This window comes from Dasypus novemcinctus, chromosome 9, assembly GCF_030445035.2.
Source record: "Dasypus novemcinctus isolate mDasNov1 chromosome 9, mDasNov1.1.hap2, whole genome shotgun sequence".
Lineage (NCBI taxonomy): Eukaryota > Metazoa > Chordata > Mammalia > Cingulata > Dasypodidae > Dasypus > Dasypus novemcinctus.
This window is the reverse complement of record NC_080681.1, coordinates 81,177,101-81,201,004: the sequence shown is the minus strand read 5'-3', so window position 1 is coordinate 81,201,004 and position 23,904 is coordinate 81,177,101. Positions and strand designations below refer to the sequence as shown.

The 23,904-nt window shown below is 38.6% G+C and overlaps 1 protein-coding gene and 1 pseudogene across 4 annotated transcripts in view; one reads left to right on the top strand and one right to left on the bottom strand.

The window, feature by feature from the left end:
• EPS15 (epidermal growth factor receptor pathway substrate 15) overlaps nucleotides 1-23,904 on the bottom strand; it is a 196,850-nt gene that overhangs the window by 164,404 nt on the left and 8,542 nt on the right. The window lies entirely within an intron of this gene.
• Nucleotides 3,467-4,407, top strand: LOC139439573 (zinc finger protein 131 pseudogene; annotated as a pseudogene).

Here is a 23,904-nt window from a genome sequence, read left to right as displayed (position 1 = left end):
AATGGTAAACACAGGAAAAAAATGTTCAATATAACTGGCTATTAGGGAAACAAATCAAATGAAATATCATTTCATACCTACAAAAATGGGGACTAATGGACTTAACAAGAATGGCCACTATTTAAAAACTATATTAAAAAAAAAAAGAAAACTACCAGTGTTGGAGAAGACATGGAGAGACAGGACTGCTTATTCACTGTTGGTGGGAATGTAGAACAGTACACCACTGTGAAGTCTGTTTGGCAATTCCTAAGCAAGTTAGATATAGATCTACTGTATGACCCAGCAATACCACTACTAGGTATATACCCAGAAGAACAGAGAGCAGTGACACAGACATCTGCACACCAACACTCATAGTGACATTATTCCCAATTGCCAAAAGATGGAAACCACCCAGGTGTCCATCAACTGATAAATGGATAAACAAGCTGTGAGATATACACACAATGAATATCATTCATCCGTAAAAAGAGATGACGTCATAAAGCATGACAACATGAATGAACCTGGAGGAAATTATGTTGAGTGAAGCAAGCCAGGCACAAAAGAACAAATATTGTATGATTTCAAAATTATGGACTAAATATAATGGGCAAACTCACAGAGTTAAGAGCTAGAAAATAAGTCACCAGATTACAGATTGTGGTTAGAGAATGGAAAGCTGAGGTTTAATCTGTACAAGAACTGATAAAAAATTTGTTTTTAAATGTTTGGAAAGGAATAGAAATGATGAAAGTACATCATAGGATTTGTAATTTGTAGTGCTAAAATATGAGTATGATAGTGGTTTGTTTTTTTGTTTTTTTGGAGTAATGAAAATGTTCCAATATTGACTGAAGTGATGAATGCACAACTCCATGATTATACCGAATGCCAATGATTATACACATTAGATAAATTATATGGTTCATGAAAAAAAATAATAATAGGGTGGGTTGGAAGAAAATACACCAAATGTATGATATGGACTATAGTTAGTAGTAATAATTTGACAATAATTTCAAAATTCGTTACAAATATTTCACAACAAATCAAGGTATTGGTGTGGGGTGATGTATGGGAGCACTGCATGATGTTACGCATGTTTGTTTTGTAAGTTCACAACTTTTATTCTACACTGTTTATGTACGTTCATATATGAATGGTATACTTCAATAATTTTTTTTTAAATGACAAAAAAAGTGCATGGAACACACACACGCAAATGAGTATCTGCAAAACTGGTGAAATCTGAATAAGGTCTGTAGATTATATCAATGTCAATTTCCTGGTTCTGATATTGTACTACAATTTTTTTTTTAAATTAATTAATTTATTTCTCCCCCCTCCCTCCATTGTCTGCTCTGTGTGTCCATTCACTGTGTGTTCTTCTGTGTCTGCTTCTATTCTAATAAGGTGGTTCGGGAACTAATCCTGGGACCTTCCGGAGTAGGAAAGAGGTAATCATTCTCTTGCGCCACCTCGGCTCCCTGGTCTGCTTGCTGCACATCTTATTGTCTCTATTCTGTGTCTCTTTTTGTTGTGTCATCTTGCTGCACCAGCTCCCCACATGGGCCAGCACTACTTCAAGGGGCAGCACTCCATGTGGGCCAGCACACCACACAGACCAGCTTGCCTTAACCAGGAGGCCCTGGGTATTGAACCCTGGAGCTCCTATACGGTAGACGGGAGCCCAGTTGCTTGAGCCACATCCGCTTCCCTGTACTATAGTTTTATAAGATGTTACCATTATGGGAAACTGGGTAAAGGATACATGGGACCTCTCTGTATTACTTCTTGTGACTTCCTGCAAAAAGGACGTGTTGAAGTAAAGAGAGGCTAACCACTAAAAAATCTTTTTAATTTTGCTCTCTCTAAAAATTTAATTAAAATGAGTAATAGTATTATGCATACAATTTTCTGGATAATTTGTCATGTAACTATTTTTGACATAGTAACATATAAAACTTCAACAATTTAGGGGGGTGCGATGTATATGGGAACCTCATATTTTTTTAATGTAACATTTCAAAAAAGCGATCTTAAAAAAAAATTCAACAATTTAGAATTCATCATTCTAGAACTCCATTTTCTAGAATGTAGGGCTCAGAAACCAGAAAGAAGACTAGTCCCTATATTCTCTAACTTCTCTCTCACAACCACCACCACCACCACCCCTTTCATGGTGAACAACAACTCCTAAGGCTAAAGTACCACAGGAATAAAACACAAGAAGAGTGTTTACACAATATGAATAGTTTAGGAGACTAAAATCTTTTGAAAGGCTTATGTCTAAATTCTAAACAAGACTTGTATATTCCACAATGTAAAAAGAAAACATGGTAAAAAATAACAGTAAACAGAAGAATGAAAAATAGAAAGAAGCAATAGTGATCAAGGCCATCCAAACTGATAAAAGAAACAGCAATCAGAAACTGAAGAGTCAAGAGAAAGTCAATAAAAACAAACTTTAGAAAGCAAAACAACTCTGGGGGGGTGGGGGTGGAGGGACTAGTAGTGTGAAGAAACCCAAGTTACTAGAGCAGTCCTCACTTTGCAGAGGAGAGGGTATTACACAAAGAAACACAAGCAGCCATCTGAACATTCCTACCAAATACACAATATTAACCCTCAGCTCTCCAGAAAATACTTATTTACAACTCATTTAATAATTTAATAAACATGCACTAGATGCCTTCTAGGTACAGACAATAGGTTTAGGAGTCTAGGGTTGCAAAAAATCGGATAGGGCTCCTGCCCTCAAAAGAGCTTACATTCTATTCTAGTAGGAAGAATAAGAAACTAGACCTTACAGATATAAAAAGTTGTAATGCTTCATTCTACTGACATTAAGTTAACATGTTTGTTCATAACAAACCATTATTAATTGATAACATTGTTAGCAGGCCAAGATCTAAATATACTATAAATACAGTCTTCTAAAGAAAGTTTTTAAAATCTGGATCTAAGAGTACATTTGCTTTGGATATTAGGAGAAATTACAGAAATTACAGATTAAAGGTAATTTATACTTTAGCGCAGACAAAAAGAATTTTAGAGTAGCAAAAGAATTTCAAAGATGGTACATCTAGATACTACCAAAAACAATGGGTATAAATCAGGGGTTCTTAACAAGGGGTCTGTGAGCGTGAACTGGGAATTAAAAAAACACTATTTTTGTGGGGATGTGTTGGTGCACATGTGATATATTTATTAAATAATACACGGTATAGTGTGGACTTAGTAAGGGACAGGGTTTTCACCTGACTAGCAGGAACCTGTCCATGGAACAAAAAAGACTAAGAAACCCTCGTATAAACAGATCATATCAGCAACTCAAACCAATAATGGACTAGCTTTTGTTGAATCGAATTCAACCTGACCAGAGTCTAGATGATACTTCCCTGAGTGCCTGTCTGGATGGGGGAGAAAAAACTGGGGAGAGGGAGAAGTAACCTGGGAGTCATTGTGGGCCACAGGCAGGATGCAGTCTGTTCAGTGCCCAGACCTGACAGAAGAGCTTGGCAGGCAGTTAGTTAGCGAGCTGCTGCGGCTGTTGCATCCCCTCCCATGCTGGACTTGCCTGCCTGGCACCCAGAGCCTCATGCGCTGCCCGCACCCAGCTCCAGCTTGTGACTCCCAATTCCAATTGGGAGCACACTTAAATGTCACCTGACTGCATGCCAAACTGGAGTGGAGGCAAGAAAGAGAAGAAAGAAGCTTCATGATTATCAGGTGTGTAATAGTATGTTTAACAGCTGGGATCAGTTCAAAGATCACTTGGTAATATACACCAGAGATAAACCCAACCATTGTACTTGATGTGACTTGTGGTTTATGCAAGGAAACAAACTAAGGAGGCATCTCAGTGATAGAATATCTTGGAATGTCTAGTAACCAAAGTTCTTTCAATAGAAACACATGTGCAAACTGAACCTGTGACATCAATGACCATTACAGAACAAGCTGGGAAGATGCATGTGCAACCACTGCTTCAGGTCCAAGCGGATTCAGCACAAGTGACTGTGGAACAAGTGGTCCAACCAGATCTGCTTCAACACAGCCAAGCGCATGATTCACATATGAGTGAGTTTCCAGAGCAGGTCCAGGTTAGATATCTAGAAGTGGGTCAAATTCAGACTGAAGAAGATACTGAAGTATACAAAGATGAGCTGCATGCCGAATGGGTAAATCAGATGCCAATGGAAGAACAAACTGAGCTTCTAGAAGCACACTTGGATCAAGGCACCCCTGAAGTCATAAACAAGGAGGAGAATAAGTCTAGCCAAGCAGATGCTACTGAGGATGTCGGGAAAGATCACAAAGATACTGAGGGTTTAGAGACCAAATCAACAGTGGATTCACAAGCTGAAAATACAGGGAATGAGGACAGAACAGCTACGCCAGTTTTAGATTGAAATAACAAATGAATTTTTTTTTTTTTAATTTACGTGTTGGGTTTTTTAACTGACTATAGGTAGTACACTGTCTTTGAGCTAATAGACAAGTGGACCAAAGTTGAAACATTTCTTGGTGTGCTGAATTCTGTCTCTTGAAACAAACTGATTTCTCTGCATTTAATGCCACAGAGGAGGAATATATTCCATAAATGAATGAGAAGCTTTGATAATTAGATTAGTGCAACCTTGAATGGATTATATTTGTATTTTATAAGTTGGGTATGAATATATCTATTTTCATTGCGGTAAGCTTCTCCCTTTTCCCTTTCCTCAAATTTTTTCTGTAGTCTAAGATCAAATGTAAAATCACCAATATACAAGTTTATGTATTCTAATGCATGTCAGAAAATTGAATATATGGGAAACACAAGGCTGTATGAAGAAAAGTGCATTGTTACTGTGCAGTGAAATTTTGGCTTCTGGCTTTGAGTTTGAACAACATTCTTGTCTTTTCAAAACAAAACTTCTATATAAAGCATCTCTGGTTTTTTCAAAGTTTGGGTGGTCAGAAGCAATGTAGAAGATGCTATAGTACTTTATATTTAAAGCCATACAAATAAGAATGCTAACTGTAGACTTAAAAGTAGGTGTGTAAATATTTTTAATCAGAATTATTTGGAAAATAAAGTAAAACCACACTTACAAAAAAAGTCTAGGTGACAGAGTGACAAAGAGTGATGCGAAGAGTAGCTTTGGGCTCTAATCAGAAAACAGTGAGTCCTACATAAGCCATTCTAGACAGCCCAAAAGAGAGAGTGATCACTGGGAAAAGTATGATATTTAAGCAAGAATAACCAATATATAAATTTATGAAAATTCATGTAAGTAAAACAAAATAACAGTCTCATGAATTTGTAAAGTGCTTTACCTTTCACAAAGGACATTTATAACCTCATCTCTCATAATGTCCTCTTTCTATACTCTAACTCAGATGATCACATCAATTTCTGTGGTTCAAATACTATACCATACTTATGCTGGTGACTACCAAAATAATACCTCCAGTTCAGACTTCTTCTCTGAACTCCAAACTCATAAATTAACGGCTTATTTTATTCCTCCACTTTAATGTCTCCCAAACGTCCAACAGAACTTGTATTTTTTCCTCCAAAATTCTGTTCCTTTCCTCCTACCAGCCACCTAGGTGTAAAAGCCAAATGCCTAAGAGTCAGCCTTTCCCTCACTCTTGATATTCAACCCATCAGCAAGACGTGTCAACTCTAATTCCAACACATATGTTGAACCCATTCACCTCTCTCCAACTCTTAGTCCATATCTTGCCTTGACTACTGCAACCATCTTTATCCATCCTCTCTATTTTTATCCTTGATGTTATATTTTATTATCCATACAGATTAGTCATTTAAAAATATAAATCATGTCATATCATTCCCCAGTTTAAAACCTCTCAATGGCTTTTCATTTCATGAAAAGTAAAATCCAAACTCCTTGCGACGGTCAAGTTCCTGCATGATCCCTCTGCTCACTCCTGAAGTCTCACTAAGGGCCACTAACTTCACTTTGATCTTTCATTTCTCCCAACAGAGTAATCTCTTTCCCACTCAAAGCCTTTACATGTATCATTCCCTCTTCATGAAAAGCATAGTAAGTGCTTTCACTTTCTTAACCAAGCTAAGAAGGTAAATTGAAGAAAGTTGTCATCATACAAATCATGGACATTGGCCTATAAACCCCTCAAAGGCAGTTTCAGGTTTTCTGAACTTTTATCCCCAGCTTTTAGGCAAGGAATTAAGTGTTTAATTGATATAGGCTGTATTCCTGATAAGAAAGCTTCTCCCTAGGACTCCATACATTTATAGGGAGGAATTTTGAGAGAGCTTTGGGGAAGAAAAAAAAGAAAAAAGAGGGCTGGGGAAAAGGGGAAAAGGGGAAATCCATGGGCTTTGGATACAATTACTCTTCCACTGGCTTCTGCATCATCAGTGACAAAAGTAAAGAGGGAGGGACTGGGAGCAGGTATAGCTCAGTGGTTGAGCTCCTGCTTCTCGGGTTCAATCCCCAGTACCTCCTAAAAAAAAAAAAGTAAAAAGGAAGAAATACTATGCTAGTATGCTGCTGTAAAAAGAAATGAAATTGGGACTTATATGACAACATGGAAGAACCTGAAGATCATTATGCTGAGTGAAATAAGCAAGAGACACCAAAGGACAAATATTGTATGGGCTTACTAACATGAACTAACTACAAAAAATAAACACATGGACTTAAAACCAAGGGTATAGGTTACTAGGAGACAGGATAAGGGCTGAAAAGGGATACTGATGCTTAATACATGTAAAGTTTTTTAATTACTTGACTGTAAAAGTGTGGAAATGAACAGAGTTGACAGTAACACATAGTGAGTATAACTAACACAGCTGGCTTGGAAATCGGATTGTTGCTGAAAGGGGTTGTTTGGGACATAAATGTCAACTGAAAGAAAGCTAGAGAACTATCTAGGGATTGAAAAACATAATTCAGTGTTGGATGAGGACTGTGCTTAACAGCACAAATGTAAGAATGTTATTCTAGGAACTAGAACAAATGTATATCACTATTACTAGATGATAAGAATATGGTAATGCATAGGAAAATACAATTAATTTAACTCATGAATATAGTTAGCAAGCAATATTGTAATATTCTTGAATCAGTGTCAAAGAATGTACAATATTAATGTTAAGGGTCAATAATAGGGGTGTATGAGATTTTTTTCTTTTGAACTAAGGAAAACACTCAAAAATATACTAAGGTAATGATGGAACTGACAGTCACTGAGTATACACTGGATGGACTATACAAGGCATGGAACTACATAACACAGTGAACCATGTGATAGATGACAGACTGTGGTTAACAGTGAAAATATGAAAGTGTTCTCTCATGAACTATAACAAGGTACAATATTAATGCACAGTGTTAATAATAGGGAGGTATATGGGGAAAAAAATATGCCAAATGTGGGTTATGGACCATAGCTAGAAGTAATATTTTGAAGATGTTTTTTCATAATTTGTGGCAGGTGTTCCACAGCAAAGCAAGGTAAAGGGATGATGTGGGGGATTCTGTACATTATGCATGATTGTTCTGTGAGCTCACAACTTCTCTAATAAAAAAATATTAAAAAAAAAAAAAAGTAAAGAGGGAGGCCTAGAACTCTGTGCTCCTGATTAAGACCTCAGTCCTCTCTTTTAACACTCACCATCACTACCTAACCTGAAATCATCAGTATTAAACTCATTATACTCTCTATCCATGTTTAAGGAGCCCAGCACCACAAGGAACTCAGGACTCCAACATGGTCATCCTTCAAATCACAGAGCTCTGCACATCCCACACCTCCCCATCCCCACCCCCACCACAGGATTTGTCTGTTTTTCTAGGTCTGAGCTCATCTTTTCTGAATAATTCTTTTATCTTTTTGTTCTGACTAAAGCCTGGCTTTCCCTATTCCCTTAGGACACTGCTTTCCCTGCAGCCCTCTCAAGTGTTAAAAGGCTTCTTAGAGGATATAATTTTTTAAAGTGCGGTGTGGAGGGAGGAGGACTGAGAATATCATGAGAATTCAGCTTTATTAAGACAAAGATAGCAGCAGAATTAGTGCCCTATAGTTGGAGAAAACAACACTGAATTTCCCTGATTTCAAATATTCTGTTCCATTATCTTTTCCTGGAAATAAATTCACAAGCCAAGAAATTAAAAGCATCCCTTTTCAGCCAAAAGACTGACTCTTTGGCTGGGAAAATACCATAAGCTTACCTGAGATGAACTGTAACATGAATAGATCTGCTCAGCCCCTAGTTTAGTAAAATACAAGTTTGTGTTACCTTCAGTTACACACATTCCACCAATTTGTCATTTGGCCTACTTAGCAAACTCCTCTTTTAAAATGCAAATGCTGCTCTGGGGGTTGCCTACTGATCATTCATGCAGACTCTTTAGAGAATTACCTAGACCAGAAATTGTGATTATCTAACCTCTAGCTGGAGCAGGGGTTCCTAACGAGGGATTTCAAGGAGTATGTGAGTTTGAACTGAAAAAAAATCAATTTATTATCTTTATTTTCTCTGACCTCCAACTGAAAGCTAGCATTTTCTTCCCTTATGAATGTACGCAATAAATAAATTACAGTAGTATTCATTTCACTGACTAGCAAAGGAGTCCATGGAACAAAAAAGGTTAAGAACTCCTGGGCTAGAGGATATTAAGAACAAGAATTTCTATTATGGAATTAGAGAAGGGGATAATTCTGGTGCATGGATACAGATAATAATCGTCCAGTCTGAATTTCAAGTATTCTGTATAATTGTTAGACCATTCATATCAACTTCTAGTTGGAAAAATAAGGTTACTGCTACTGAAGTACTTTGATGAGACTTAGATAAGGTATTACTGAAGGAGAGCAGCTAGAAATGTAAGAAAATCTAAAATCACCTATTTTGATTAAATCTCCTAGTTAAGTGCCTGTTGGAATACCATGCAAATATGCTTTATACAATATAGTTTATGTTATTCAGTAGAAGACTCACTATATGAATCATTTATTCAAACAACTGCTGATCTACTATGCATCACTGCACTAGGCACTCCTAATATAGAGAAGAACAAACAAGAAAACTTTTTTTGCGTTCCCGGAACTCACAGTCTCAAGTGAGAGAAGAAAAAAAGATAAATTATAACACAATAGACAAACACAAAATTGTACGTGATACATTAAGCTGACTGCAGACAAACAAGAAAGTATTCAAATAAATCGCACCCATTATCACTACCAGGCAGATAAAAGTAGAGAGAGAAATATGCCAAGGAAATATAAAGTTAAAAAAATTTTTTATTTGTTCATTCATTTAAACATTCAAAATGAGCCTCTATACCCAGATACTGAGAATGCTAAAATAAATAAGAAACCATAATCCCTGACTTGAGAACTCACAGTCTTTTGGAAAAACACAGAACAATCCATTGTGATAAGTGCAACAAGAAGGAGTAAACACAGTCACCAGGTCCAGAGGTTCAGAAAAGGAAGTGTAGAAAAAGCTATATCTGAATGATTTCATAACAAATTAAGATGGAAGAGGGGGGAAGCCAAGATGGCGGCAGAGTAAGGAGCTCCTGGAGTCAGCTCGTGATACAGGGCAGTTGGTGGTCACCCAGAGCTACCTAAAGCGCCTGCTTGGAGGACCCAGGAGATCAGAGGAATATCCTGCAACATCCTTGAGAGTGTGAAGGAGGAGACTGCCAATCTGCAAAGCAGATTTGTGAGTAGAGACCTCCGTCAGTGCCCGTGGCGCAAGCCGCCTCGGGAACTATTCCGTGGCTGGAGTTGGAAGCTCCATTTCCCAAAAAATTGGGAAGGAAAACAAGGTGTGGCACTGACTTCAAACTGAAGTATAATCCTAGGAACACCTAAATTTTGAGCCTCTCCAGGTCAGAGGGAAGCCAATGGCCACCATTTTGACTCTGCACCTGGCATGAGGGGAAGCTGGGCTGACTGAAAATCTCAGTGCTTGTAAGGAACGGCTTCTTTCTACCCAGGTTGGACTGCAGGTCTAGCCTAAATCCCAGTCCCACCTCCAGCAGGAGGAAGTTGGGGAGACCTGCAACACCTCTCTGAGAAGCTGCACGCCACAACGCAGAGGCCAGTGCCCATCCTAATATAGCAATGCAAGCCACCTCAGGAGCTATTCTGTGGCTGGAGTTCAAAGCTCCATTTTCCATAAACGGTAGAGGAAGAGACAGATGTCCACTGACCTCAGCTACTGATTAGTGGGCTCGGCTGGCTAAAGTATAATCCTAGAGACAGCGAGGGTCTGAGCCTGTCCAAGCAGGAAAGAATCTGGTAGCCATCATCTTGACTCTGCCCGGGCATGAGGGGAAGCCTGGCTGACTGAAAAACCAGTGAAGTTAGGGACTGGCTTCTTTCCACCAAGATCTGACTGCAGCCCTAGCCTAGGCTCCAGCCTCACCTCCATCAAAGAGGAAGCTGGTGGGACCTGCAGCAGACTCTCCAGGCAACTGCAAGTGTTCTCCGCTGGCACAGACTGAATACTTGATCACCTGGGGCTGTATGCCTACACCCCAGTAGAACAGAAGAGGTGCTAGGTATCCTTGGCCTCTCCTGGCAATGGCAGGAGTTTTCAGGCCACACAAACTGATAACATGTTGAGTGCCTTCAAGCCCAAGTCGACCTCTGTAAACCCACAGGATAGGAGGGGGCTGGTGTTCCCTCAGCCTCTCAGGGCAACTTCAGGCAGTTTTGGCCTGCAGAAGCCTAATCATTGGGCACCTGTGGTTTCACCTCCATCCCCAATAAGACAAAAGATGGACTGTGTTTGCCCAGCCTCTCTGGGTACCTGCAGGTGTTTTGGCCCACACAGCCTTGACTGGTGGGTACTTGTGGATTCACCTTCACCCCTCAATAGGAAAGAAGGTGGCTCGTGTTTCCACAGCCTTTCTGGGCAATGGCAGACTTTTTTCGGCCTGCAAGAACCAGACTATTGGATGCCTATGAATCCACACCCACCCCCAATAGGATAGGAGGGGTCTGGTGACTCCAAAGCCTCTCTGACAATGGTGGGTGCTTTCAGCCAACAGGAACTGAACTGGGTGCCTGTGAATCCAACCCTATGCCTAATAGGATAGGAGGGGGCTTGTGCTTCCTCAGCCTCTCCAGACAATGGCAGGTACATTCGGCCTACAGGGATTGAGCTGTTGAGCGTTGGTGGTTCCATTCCCAGCCCCTAAAAGGCAGAAGGGACAGTACTCCCTCAGCCTCTCAGGGCAACTGCAGGCATATTTGGCCCACAGAGATTAGACTGTTGGGTACTCCAGAGGGTCCATTCACAACTCCGGCAGGAAGAGGTTCTGGGGCTAGGTCAGTTTACCTGAGCAACTGTGGTCATTTTGGAACCGCACAGCATAGACTGCTGCCTACAATTTTAGCTCCATCCCTGCCCAAGGTAGGGAAGGAAGGAGTATGAAGCTTCATCAGTGTCTCTGGACGACTACAAAGAGTATTATTGTGCCCAACATGAATTATTATACACAGCTGCAGCTCTGTCCCTACCCCTGACAGAGGAGAAAGGTGGGAGAAGCGTCATCAATTCCTAGGGCAATGTGGGCAGCTTCAGCCTCCAGAGTTTACAGCACCAACTACATCCTTTGCTCCTGCGACACAACCAGAAAGGGAGAAAAAACAAGAATCCCCTTTGAAGGGTATATGGGGACCTCTTATATTTTTTTAATGTAACATTTTTAAAAATAATAAAGAGAGAGAGAGGAAAAAGAAAGAATCCCTAAACTAAAGGGAGAAACCACACCCAGAATACATATAGCAAGCCAGATGTGAAAACACCAACAAAAAAATTACAATCCATACCAAGAAACAGGAAGATATGGCCCAGTTAAAGGAACAAGATAAGTGTCCAGATCAGTTGTTCAAATAAATCTCCTTAATAAATTCAATGAGATGGTTAAAGACATTAAGGATATTAAGAAGACACTGGATGGGCACAAAGAAGAATTTGAAAGCATACAAAGAAAAACAGCAGACCTTATAGGAATGAAAGGTGCAATAAGTGAAATTAAAAACACACTGGAGGCACTTAACAGAAGATTTGAGGAAGCAGAAGAAAGGACCGGTAAGCTCGAAGACATGGCCTCTGAAAGCGAACATACAAAATAAAAGATGAAGAAAAGAATGGAAAAAATTGAACAGGGTCTCAGGGAACTAAATGACAGCAAGAGACATGCAAACATACGTGTCATGGGTGTCCCAGAAGGGGAAGAGAAGGGAAAAAGGGCAGAAGTAATATCTGAAGAAATAATGGTGGAAAATTTCCCAACCCTATTGAAGGACATGGATATCCACGTCCAAGAAGCACAACATACTCCCATCCAAATAAATCCACATAGACCAACTCCAAGACACATACTAATCAGAGTGTCAAATGCCAAAGACAAAGAGAGAATTCTGAGAGCAGCAAGAGAAAAGCAATGCATAACATATAAGGGATACCCTGTAAGCTCAAGTGCCAATTTCTCATCAGAAACCATGGAGGCAAGAAGGCAGTGGTATGATATATTTAAGTTACTGCAGGAGAAAAACTGCCAGCCAAGAATTTTATACCCAGCAAAATTACCTTTGAAAAATGAGGGTGAGATTAGAATCTTCACAGATAAATAGAAACTGAGAGAGTTTATAACAAAAAGGCGAGCTTTACAGGAAATACTAAAGGGAGTGTTACAGCCTGTAAAGAAAAGACAGGAAAGAAAGGCCAGGAAGAGAGTCTAGAAATGACAACTGTATCAGTTAACAGTAACCAAAAGTGTCAAAAATAAAATGACAGATAAAATGCAAAGATCAAAATAGATGAAATAAGAACTGTCTTTACAGTAATAACATTGAATGTTAATGGATAAACTCCCCAATCAAAAGGCACCGATTGGCAGAATGGATAAGAAAATATAAGCTATCTATATGTTGCCTGCAAGAGACTCACCTTAGACTCAAGGAAACCAATAGATTAAAAGTGAAAGGTTGGAAAAAGATATCCCATGCATGCAGTAACTTTAAAAAAAAAAGCTAGGGTAGTTATACTTATATCAGGTGATACAGACTTTAAAAGCAAAACTGTTATTGGAGACAAGGAAGGACATTACATATTAATAAAAGGGATGATTCACCAGGAAGAAATAACAATCTTAAGTATATATGCACCTAGCCAGGATGCCCCAAGATACATGAGGCAAACAGTGGCAAAACTGAAGGGAGAAATAGACATCTCTACAAAAACAGTTGGAGACTTCAATACAACACTCTCAGCATTGGATAGTACATCTGGGCATAGGATCAATAAAGAAGCAGAGAGCTTGAATAATACGATAAATGGACTAAATCTAATAGACATATACAGAACACAGCACCCCAAAACAGCAGGATATACATTATTTTCAAGTGTTCATGGATCTTTCTCCAGGATAGACCATATGTTGGGTCACAAAGCAGATCTCAATAAATTCAACAAAATTGAAATTATACAAAGCACTTTCTCTGATCATTAAGGAATGAAGTTGGAAATAAACAAGCAGCAAAAAAAAAAAAAAAAAAAGGGAAAATTCACATATATGTGGAGATTAAACAACACACTCTTAAATAATCAGTGGGTCAAAGAGAAATTTCAAGATAAACCAATAAATATCTCAAGATGAATGACAATGAGAATACAACATACCAGAACCTATGGGATGCTGCAAAGACAGTGTTGAGAGGAAAATTTACAGCCTTAATGCTTACATTAAAAAAAAAGAGAAAGCTAAAATCAATGACATAACTACACAGCCGGAGGACTAGAAAAAGAACAGCAAACTAATCCCAAAGCAAGGAGAAGGAATGAAACAAGAAAGATCAGAGCAGAAATAAATGAAATTGAGAACAAAAAAAAAAAAACAATAGAGAGAATTAACAAAACTAAAAGTTGGTTCTTCAAGAAGATTAATAAAATTGACAAACCCTTAGCTAGACCAAGAAAAAAAGATGCAAATAAATGAAATAAAAATGAAAATGGAAACATTACTACTGACCCCATAGAAATAAGGAGATCATGAAAGGATACTTGAACAACTTTATGCAAAAAAAACTAGACAATGTAGATGAAATGGAAAAATTCCTAGGAACATACAAATAACCTACAATAACCCTAGAAGAAATAGAAGACCTCAACAAACCAATCACAAGTAAAGTAATTGAAACCATCATCAAACAGCCCCCAAAATGAAAAGCACAGGACCAGGCAGTTTCACAGATTAGCTCTACCAAGCATTCAAAGAAGATTTAATACCAATCTTACTCAAGCTCTTCCAAAAAACTGAATAAGAAGGAATCCTACCAAACTCATTCTATGAAGTCAATATCACCCTATTACCAAATCCAGATAAAGTTATGACCAAAAAAGAAAATTACAGACCCATTTTCCTAATGAATACAGATGCAGAAATCCTCAATAAAATACTTGCTAATAGAATCCAACAAAGCATTAAAAGAATTTTTCATCATGATCAAGTGGGTTTTACACCAGGCATGCAAGGCTGGTTCAACACAACAAAATCAATCAGTATAATATACCTCGTTAATAAATCAAAGAAGAAAAATGACATGATCTTATCAATTGAACAGAAAAGGCATTTGACAAAACACAGCATCCTTTCTTGATAAAAATACAAAAAATAGGAATTGAAGGAAACTTTCTCAACATGATAAAGGCCATATATGACAACCCCCACTTAACATTGTACTTAATGGTGAAAGAGTGAAAGCTTTCCCGTTGAGATCAGGGACAAGATAAGGATGCCCACCGTCACCACTGTTGTTCAATACAGTGCTAGAGGTTCTAGCTAGAGCAATCAGGCAAGAAAAAGAAAGACATCCAAATTGGAAAGGAAAAATTAAAACTTTCACTATTCACAGATGATATGATTGTATATCTAGAAAGTCCAAAAAAATCTACAACAAAGCTGCTAAAGCTAATAAATGATATCAATAGAGGGTCAGGATACAAGATCAATATGCAAAAATCAGTGGTGTTTCTATACATGAGTAATGCGCAATCTGAGGAGGAAGTGAAGGGAAAAACTCCATTTACAATAGCAACTAAAAGAATAAACTATTTAGGAATAAACTTAACCATGGATGCAAAGCACTTGTATTCAGAAAATTATAATGTATTGCTAAAAGAAATCAAAAAAGACTTAAATAATTGGAAGAACATTCCATGATCATGGATTGGAAGACCAAATAGCATTAAAATGTCAATTCTACCCAAACTGATATATAGATTCAATGTAATCCCAATAAAAATTCCACCAGCACTTTTTAAGCAAATGGAAAACACAATTATCAAATATATCTAGAAGGGTAAGAGTCCCTGAATAACCAGAAACATCTTACAAAGGAAAAGTTAAGTTGGAGGACTCTTGCTTCCAGACTTTAAATCATATTACTTAGCTACAGTGGTAAAAAAAAAATAAAAAAATAGCATGGTATTGGCATAAAGATAGACACATCAACCAATGGAACCAAAATGATGGTTCAGAAACAAACTCTCATATCTATGGCCAAGTGATTTTTGACAAGCCTGTCAAACCCATCCAGCTGTGACAGAACAGTCTGTTCAACAAATAGTGCTGGGAGAACTGGATATCCATAGCCAAAAGAAAGAAAACCCCTATCTCACATCTTATACAAAAAGTAACTCAAGGGAAACGGACTTTGGCCCAGTGGTTAGGGCGTCCGTCTACCATATGGGAGGTCCGCGGTTCAAACCCTGGGCCTTCTTGACCCGTGTGGAGCTGGCCATGCGCAGTGCTGATGCGCGCAAGGAGTGCCGTGCCACGCAAGGGTGTCCCCCGCGTAGGGGAGCCCCACGCGCAAGGAGTGCGCCCGTGAGGAGAGCCGCCCAGCGTGAAAAGAAAGAGCAGCCTGCCCAGGAATGGCGCCGCCCACACTTCCCGTGCCGCTGACGACAACAGAAGCGGACAAAGAAACAAGACGCAGCAAATAGGCACAGAGAACAGACAACCAGGGGACGGGGGGAAATTAAATAAATAAATAAATCTTTAAAAAAAAAAAAAAAAGTAACTCAAAATGGATCAAAGACCTAAATATAAAAGGAAGCACAGTAAAGCTCCTGGAAGAAAATGTAGGGAAACATCTTTAAGACCTGGTAGTAGGTGGTGGATTCTTAAACCTTACACCAAAAGCATGAGCAAAAAAGAAAACATGCATAAATGGGACCTCCTCAAACTTAAACACTTTTGCAATTCAAAGGACTTCATCAAGAAGGTGAAAAGGCAGCCCACTAAGTGGGAGAAAATATCTGGAAAGTACTTATCCATTAAGGGTTTGATTTCCATTCTATATAAAGAGATCATACAACTCAACAATAAAAGAGCAAGCAATTCAATTTAAAAATGGGAAAAGATTTAAATTGAATTTCTTCTCCAAAGGGGAAATACAAATACCCAAAAACCACATGAAAAAATGTTCCATATCACTAGCTATTAGGAAAATGCAAATTAAAACAAAAATTTGAGCTATCATCTAACACCACATAGAATGGCCATTATTTTTTAAAAAACAGACAACAATAAGTGCTGGAGAGGATATGGAGAAATAGGAACACTCCTTAACTGTTGGTGGGAATGTAAAATGGTAGAGCCTCTGTGGAAGACAGTTTGGCGGTTCCTCAGGAAGCTAAAGACAGAACTGGCATATGATCCAGCAATACCTCTATTAGGAGTATATCCAGAAGAACTAAAAACTATAACACGAACAGACATCTGCACACCAATGTTCATAGCGGCATTATTTACAATTGCCAAAAGATGGAAACAACCCAAGTGTCCATCCACCAATGAATAGATAAACAAAATGTAGTATATACGTAAGATGGAATACTATGCTGCAGTAAGAAGAAATGAAATTGGGACACATGAAAACATGGATGAATCTTGAAGACATTATACTAAGCAATGTAAGCCAGACATAAAAGGACAAATATGGTCTCATTAATATGAATTAAATACAAAGAATAAACACATGGAATTAAAACCTAGAGTATAGGTTATTAAGAGGTAAGAGGAGGGTTGAGAAGAACTACTGATGCTTAATGTATGTAGAAGCTTTAATTAACTTGACTGTAAAAGTGTGGAAATGGACACAGTTGATAGTAACACATTATAGTGAGTAGCAACTGGTTTATAAATGGGATTGTGGCTGAAAAGGGTAGACTGGGGAAGTGTATGTCAATAGAAAGAAAGCTAAAGAATAATCTAGGAACTGAATAACATAGTGAACCCAGAGGTGGATGAGGGCTGTGGTTGAGAGTACAAATTCAAGAGAGTGCTCTGTGAGCTAGAACAGATGTACATTACTATTGCAGGGTGACAGGAATATGGAAAAGCATAGGAAAACTACAATTGGTGTGACCTATAGACTGTGGTTAACAGCAATACTATAATATTCTTGCATCAATGCCAAAGTTGTACTGTTTTGACAATGAAGGTGTATGGAAAAAGTGTGCCAAATGTACACTGTGGACCATGGTTGGTAGTAACAGTCTGATGATATTATCTCATACTCCGTAACAAATGTTCCACCATGGTGTGGTGTGTTGGTGAAAGGGAGCTGTATGGGAAATCTACACATTTGTATCATTGTTTTGCAAGTTCACAGCCTCCATAACAAAAATATATATTTTTTTAAATAGTGTGGGTTGGGGGAAAAATACACCAAACGTAAGATAAGGAGTATAGTTGGTAGTACTATTTTGACAATGCTCTTGCATAGTTTGGAACAAATGTTTTACAACAATGCAAAGTGTTGGTGGAGGTGCTGGTACATAGTTTGTAACAAATGTTTTACAACAATGTAAAGTGGTGGAGGGGTGATGTATGAGACCCCTGTATATTATGTGTTTATTTTGTAAGTTCACAATCTTTACTACACACTTATATGTTTTTGTTTTGGTTTTTTTAAAAAGATTTTTTATTTATTCTCTCCCCTTTCCTCCCCCCCACGCCCGCCTGCCTGCACCAGTTGTCTGTTCTCTGTGTCCAATCCCTGTGTGTTCTTCTGTGTCCGCTTCTGTTCTTGTCAGCGGCACTGGGAATCTGTCTCTTTTTGTTGCATCATCTTGCTGCATCAGCTCTCCGTGTGTGCGGCCGCCATTCCTAGGCAAGCTAAACTTTCTTTCGCACTGGGCGGCTCTCCTTACGGGGTGCACTCCTTGTGCGTGGGGCTCCCCTATGTGTGGGACACCCCTGCATGGCAGGGCATTCATTGCACGCATCAGCACTGCTCATGGCCAACTCCATACCGGTAAAGGAGGTCCTGGGTTTGAACCATGGACCTCCCATGTGGTAGGCAGACGCTCTATCTGCTGAGCCAAGTCCACTTCCCTACACTTATTGTTTATGCATGTTTATGTATGAATGATATACTTCAATAAAAAATATATTTTTTAAAAATTATTAAGTCGAGGAAACCTTGATTTAGAAATGACACCTAACCTAAATCTTAAAGGAACCAGTCAAACTGCAAAAAGCACTCCCATCTCAAGGCCTCTTCACTTGCTGTCCCTGTGGAATATCCCCCTAGTTACTCACATGGCTCACTTCATTCAGATCCCTGATCAAATACAACCTGTGAGGGTCCTTTTCTGACCACCCTATCTAAGGTAGTACCTTATGTTACTCTATTCCCTTATCCCACTTTATTGTTCTTCCTCGCTTTTACCACCATCTGACATTATTTTCATTATCTATTTGTTCATGTTGGTATCCCTCACTAGAAATATTAGCTGATGGGTGATAGTACCAACACCAAAGCTTCACAGATAGTAGGTACTCAAGATCCACAGAATAAATGAAGCAAAGGAGAGAAAGACAGCAAAAAACATACAGAAGATAAGAGAAATGGGCCATTGGTTAATAATATTAACAGAAAATATTTATATTTATTAAGGGCTTACTATGAGACAGTGCATGATTCTCAGCACTTTACTTGTATTATCTCATCTAATCTTCACAACAATTCTATAAGGAAAGTACTCATTCTTTTTTTTTTGGAAGGACTGGGGACAGGGAATTGAACCCAGGACCTAGTATGTAGGAAGCTAGCACTCAACCACTGAGCCATATCAACTTCCCTGAGTTGGTTTTTAAGTTTGTTTTGCTTGTTGCTTTGCTTTTTTTGTTTTTCACCAGGAACCAAACCCAGGACTTCCCATATGGGAGACGGATGCTCAACCACTTGAGCCACATCCACTCCCATCATTTACATTTTATTTTTCAAAAAGTATATATTAAAAAATAAAAGAAAAAAAGAAAATACCTACTATAAATCATCTGTGTATATTACACACTTCATAAACTTAAAACCCTATATATGTTACTCAGCAGCATTATTAGTTCTTCTAACATGAACTACATTTAACATATCTAAGGCTAAGTAAACTCCCCACTCCCAGTTAACTGATTCTGATTCACAGAAGGTCTAGGGTGAGGTCTGGAATATTCAATTCTAACTAGTTCTCAAGTGAAGTAGTGGTTGGTATTGGAACTACCCTCGAGAACCAATGAGCTACAAAACTAAAGAGAAATGGAAATTAAAGCCCTTTCAAATCATATACTAGGTTTCTTGAATATACATAAACCAAAAACCTATCTATAGGACAGGAAGCTCAAAGAAAATCTCTTAATAATGAAACAATTTTTAAACATTTAAAAAATTCAATACCTCTAGTGCTTTTTGAAAATGCTTGATGGCTCATATTTTAAAATTTGGATGTAGTAAAAATATTTTTTCCATTGATTTGGACACGTGGAATAATTTAAAAGTAGGACTAGAAATTAACTCAAACGCAGCAAATTTATAATTTACAAATTACACTTTCCCCACTACCTAGCCTTGTGATAAAAGAAAAGCTATAATTTGTACATAAAAACTATTCAGTTTTTAAATCTTTTAAATATTTAGCCAACATGTACAAGTATACAAATCATGTCAATTACACACTTATTTAAATTAAGTCTTATGTACTTGAATCTATGAATAATCTGTACCACTAAAATTCCTATACTAAAATAAATAAGAAATTAGTCATAAAGAACTTTGCAGGTATAAAAGAGAAAATGTGTTTGTTTTGCTTTCAGCATCTGGCTAAAGTGGCTTCCTCTCAGATTCTGTGTTCCCTTGCTTTCAGCTTCTAGCTCCTGGGGCCTTCTCTCTCAGCTTCTAGGTTCCTGTCTCTGTAGCTTATTTCTGTACCTGCAGCTTTTTATTTCTCTGTTTATAAAGGACTCCAGTAAGAAGATTAAGACTCACCCTGGGTCACACAATCTAATCAAAGGCCCTTAACTGAAGTAATTTAATCAAAAGGTCCATCCTACAATAGCTTTGAATGCACAGGAATGGATTAACCCTAAGGACATGATTCTCTGGAGTCCATGAAAGCTTCAAACTGCCACACCTCCACTCTATCACTACCAAGAAAACCCTGAGCAAGTGCTACAGAAGATACATTTCTACTTGTAGAAAGTCTGTGAAGATTAAGTGAAATATAATATATGTAAATCACTTAGAAGTAGCTAGTATTCATTAGGAGTTAAATAAAACAACAATCCCCTTCCTTCTCAACAGTAGCTTAAGAATATTTTCCTTCCTGGATCTTTGCAGTCATACTTGGCCCCTAAATAGAAGCACTCCACAACTATAATAAGACTGCACTAAGAAAGGCAGATAAATCACACATATTCAGTTCATGATTTCAGGGCATCTTACCATTTAAGTTTTTTGTTTTCTTTTTAATTTATTTCTCCCCACTCCCTCGTTGTTTGTACTGTGTGTCTGTTCATCATCCTTGTTTCTTTAGGAGGCACCAGGAACCAAACCCGGGACCTCCGATGTGGGATGGTGTACCTAACTGCTTGAGCCATCTCCGTTCCCTGCTTTATTGGATCTCTCTTTATGTTTTTCTTCTTGTGTCTCTTGTTGAGTCATCCTGCCACACCTGGCCATCATATCAGCTCAGAGTCTTCTTTAGGAGGCTCCAGGAACCAAACCAGGGACCTCCCATGTGGTAGGTGGGAGCTCAATCGCATGAGCCATATCCGCTTCCCAATTTAAGCTTTTTTAAGCTCAATTATCTTTGCACAATTAGTTATTCATAGCTCAGGGCAAGCTTAGAAATAAAATTATGAAAATAAATTATCCTCTCCCCTACTATTCCTACCCCAAGAAAGTACATATCTTTGTATGTCCCATATGCCCTCATGGACCACAAAGAGTATACATCTAGACCAGCAGTTCTCAATTGGAGATGTTTTGTTTCTCATGAAACATTTGGTAATGCCTAGAGATATTTTTTATTGTGATGACTAGGAAGTACTATTAGCATCTCTTGGATAAAGATGCTGCTATACATCCCACAATGCACAACACGGTCCCCCACAACAAAGGATTAGCAAGCCTAGTGCGGAGGATGAGAAACCATGATCTAAAGAAACACAAAGTACTATAATAAAGAGAAGCTTTCCCCCAAAAAAGTATGTTCTTGTCCTAAGGTTCTTGGTCACATTTGCCTTTTTACTGTAGATACAACAAGGAAAAAGCAGCTGATTACTTCAGATGGGAAACTTCTGGAACCATTAAATTCTCATTACAAAATCCCCAGCCCAAAAGCAGAAGAAAGTGAGTTGTATTTTTCTTTGTATACTTGTACCACATAAAATACAAGTTTTAAAAAGACCCTTTTGGGAAGCAGACTTGGCCCAGTGGTTAGGGCGTCCGCCTACCACATGGGAGGTCCACGGTTCAAACCCCAGGCCTCCTTGACCCGTGCGGAGCTGGCCCATGCGCAGTGCTGATGCACGCAAGGAGTGCCGAGCCACGCAGGGGTGTTCCTGTAGCGGAACCCCATGTGCAAGGAGTGCACTCCGTAAGGAGAGCCACCCAACGCGAAAAAAAGTGAAGCCTGCCCAAGAATGGCGCCACACACAGGGAGAGCTGACACAACAAGATGACACAACAAAAAGAAACACAGATTCCCAGTACCGCTGATAAGGATAGAAGCAGTCACAGAAGAACACACAGCAAATGGACACAGAGAGCAGATAACTGGGGGGATGGGGAAGGGGAGAGAAATAAATCAAAATAAATAAAAAATAAAAAGACCCTTTTGCACACCGATGTTTATAGCAGCATTATGCACAACTGCCAAAAGGTGGTAGCAACCCAAATGCCCATCAACAAATGAATGGATAAACAAAATGTGGTATATACATACAAGGGATTAGTATTAAGCCATAAAAAGGAATTAAGGTCTGATATATGCTACAACATGGATAAACTTTGAAGACATATAACTGAGCCAGACACAAAAGCCCAGACACTGTATAAGCTCGTTTATATAAAATAGTTGGAAAATGAAAATTCATAGTCAGAAACTAGCATACAGATAACCAGGGGCCAGGAGGGGGGTGGGGATTGGAGAGTTAATGCTTAATGGGTACAGAGTTTATGTTTGGCGTGATGACTATAGCTAATAATTACAGCATCATTTCATCAATTGCAACAAAAGTACAACACTAATGCAAAGTGTTAATAATAAGGAAAACTGGGTGGGATGGGAGGAATGTGGGAACTCTATACTTTCTATAAATCTATTATACAAGTGCTTTTGATTTAACAAAAAAAAAAAAAAGGTTTAGGAGCCTCAGCCTCTACTTTTTAAACTGCAACTCCAATTCCTTTGAAAGCATTTTTACATCACAAAGAAAAGTTTCTTCTACCTCAGTATGGTTTACATTTGTACAAAATACTCAGAAGTTTATATTTATGTGATAGGAAAACACAGGGATGAGGCCAACTTTTAACAAATTAGGGAACAACAAGGGATTGCTAAAGGATACTAATATTTACTGAAAGCCACATATATGTTAGACCCTTTTCCATTCATAAGCTCATTTCATAATCACAATATGCCTAAGAGGTATGGATAATTTATTTCCACTACACAAATGAGTAACTGAGGCTAAGAGGTTACATAACTTGCTCAAGATTACATAGCTATTCTGAAGCACAGCCCCTCTGCTCTTACAGGATTATTTTTTACCTCTGGCCCTAAAGTTTAAAACCCTAGATTTGAAAGACATTCAAAGGTAAAAGACTAAGTTTAATATATAAAACTTAAATAGTTCTACATATTCAAAATATGCCATTAAAAAAAAAACTTTTTAAAAGAGAAAAAAGCATTTGCAAAGAATTTTGCAAAAAAAGAAGGTGGGAGGGCAAAGAAGAAATTGGAATGATTTCTAAAGAAATGAAAATAAGTTCAATCTTACTCATAATTAAAGAAACAACAAATCATAACAATGAAATATCTTCATATATCAGATTGACAGTGATCAAAGAGTTGAACAAGACACTATTATGTTTTGTTTTATTTTTTAAAGATTTATTTTTTATTTATTTCTCTCCCCTTCCCCACCTCTCCACCCCACCCCCCAGTTGTCTGCTGTCTGTGTGCATTTGCTGTGTGTTCTTCTGTATCCGCTTGTATTCTTGTCAGTGGGACCCGAAATCTGTGTCTCATTTTGTTACATCATCTTGCTGTGCCAGCTCTCCATGTGTGCTGTGCCATTCCTGGGCAGGCTGCACTTTTTTTCAGGCTGGGCTGCTCTCCTTACGGGGCACACTCCTTGCGCCTGGGGCTCTCCTACGTGGGGGACACCCCTGCGTGGCATGGCACTCATTGCACACATCAGCACTGGGCATGGGCCAGCTCATCACACGGGTCAGGAGGCCCTGGGTTTGAACCTTGGACCTCCCATGTGGTAGGTGGACACCCTATCTGTTGGGCCAAATTCAAATCCTTAAGACACTATATGTTGAAGCTGTGGAGGA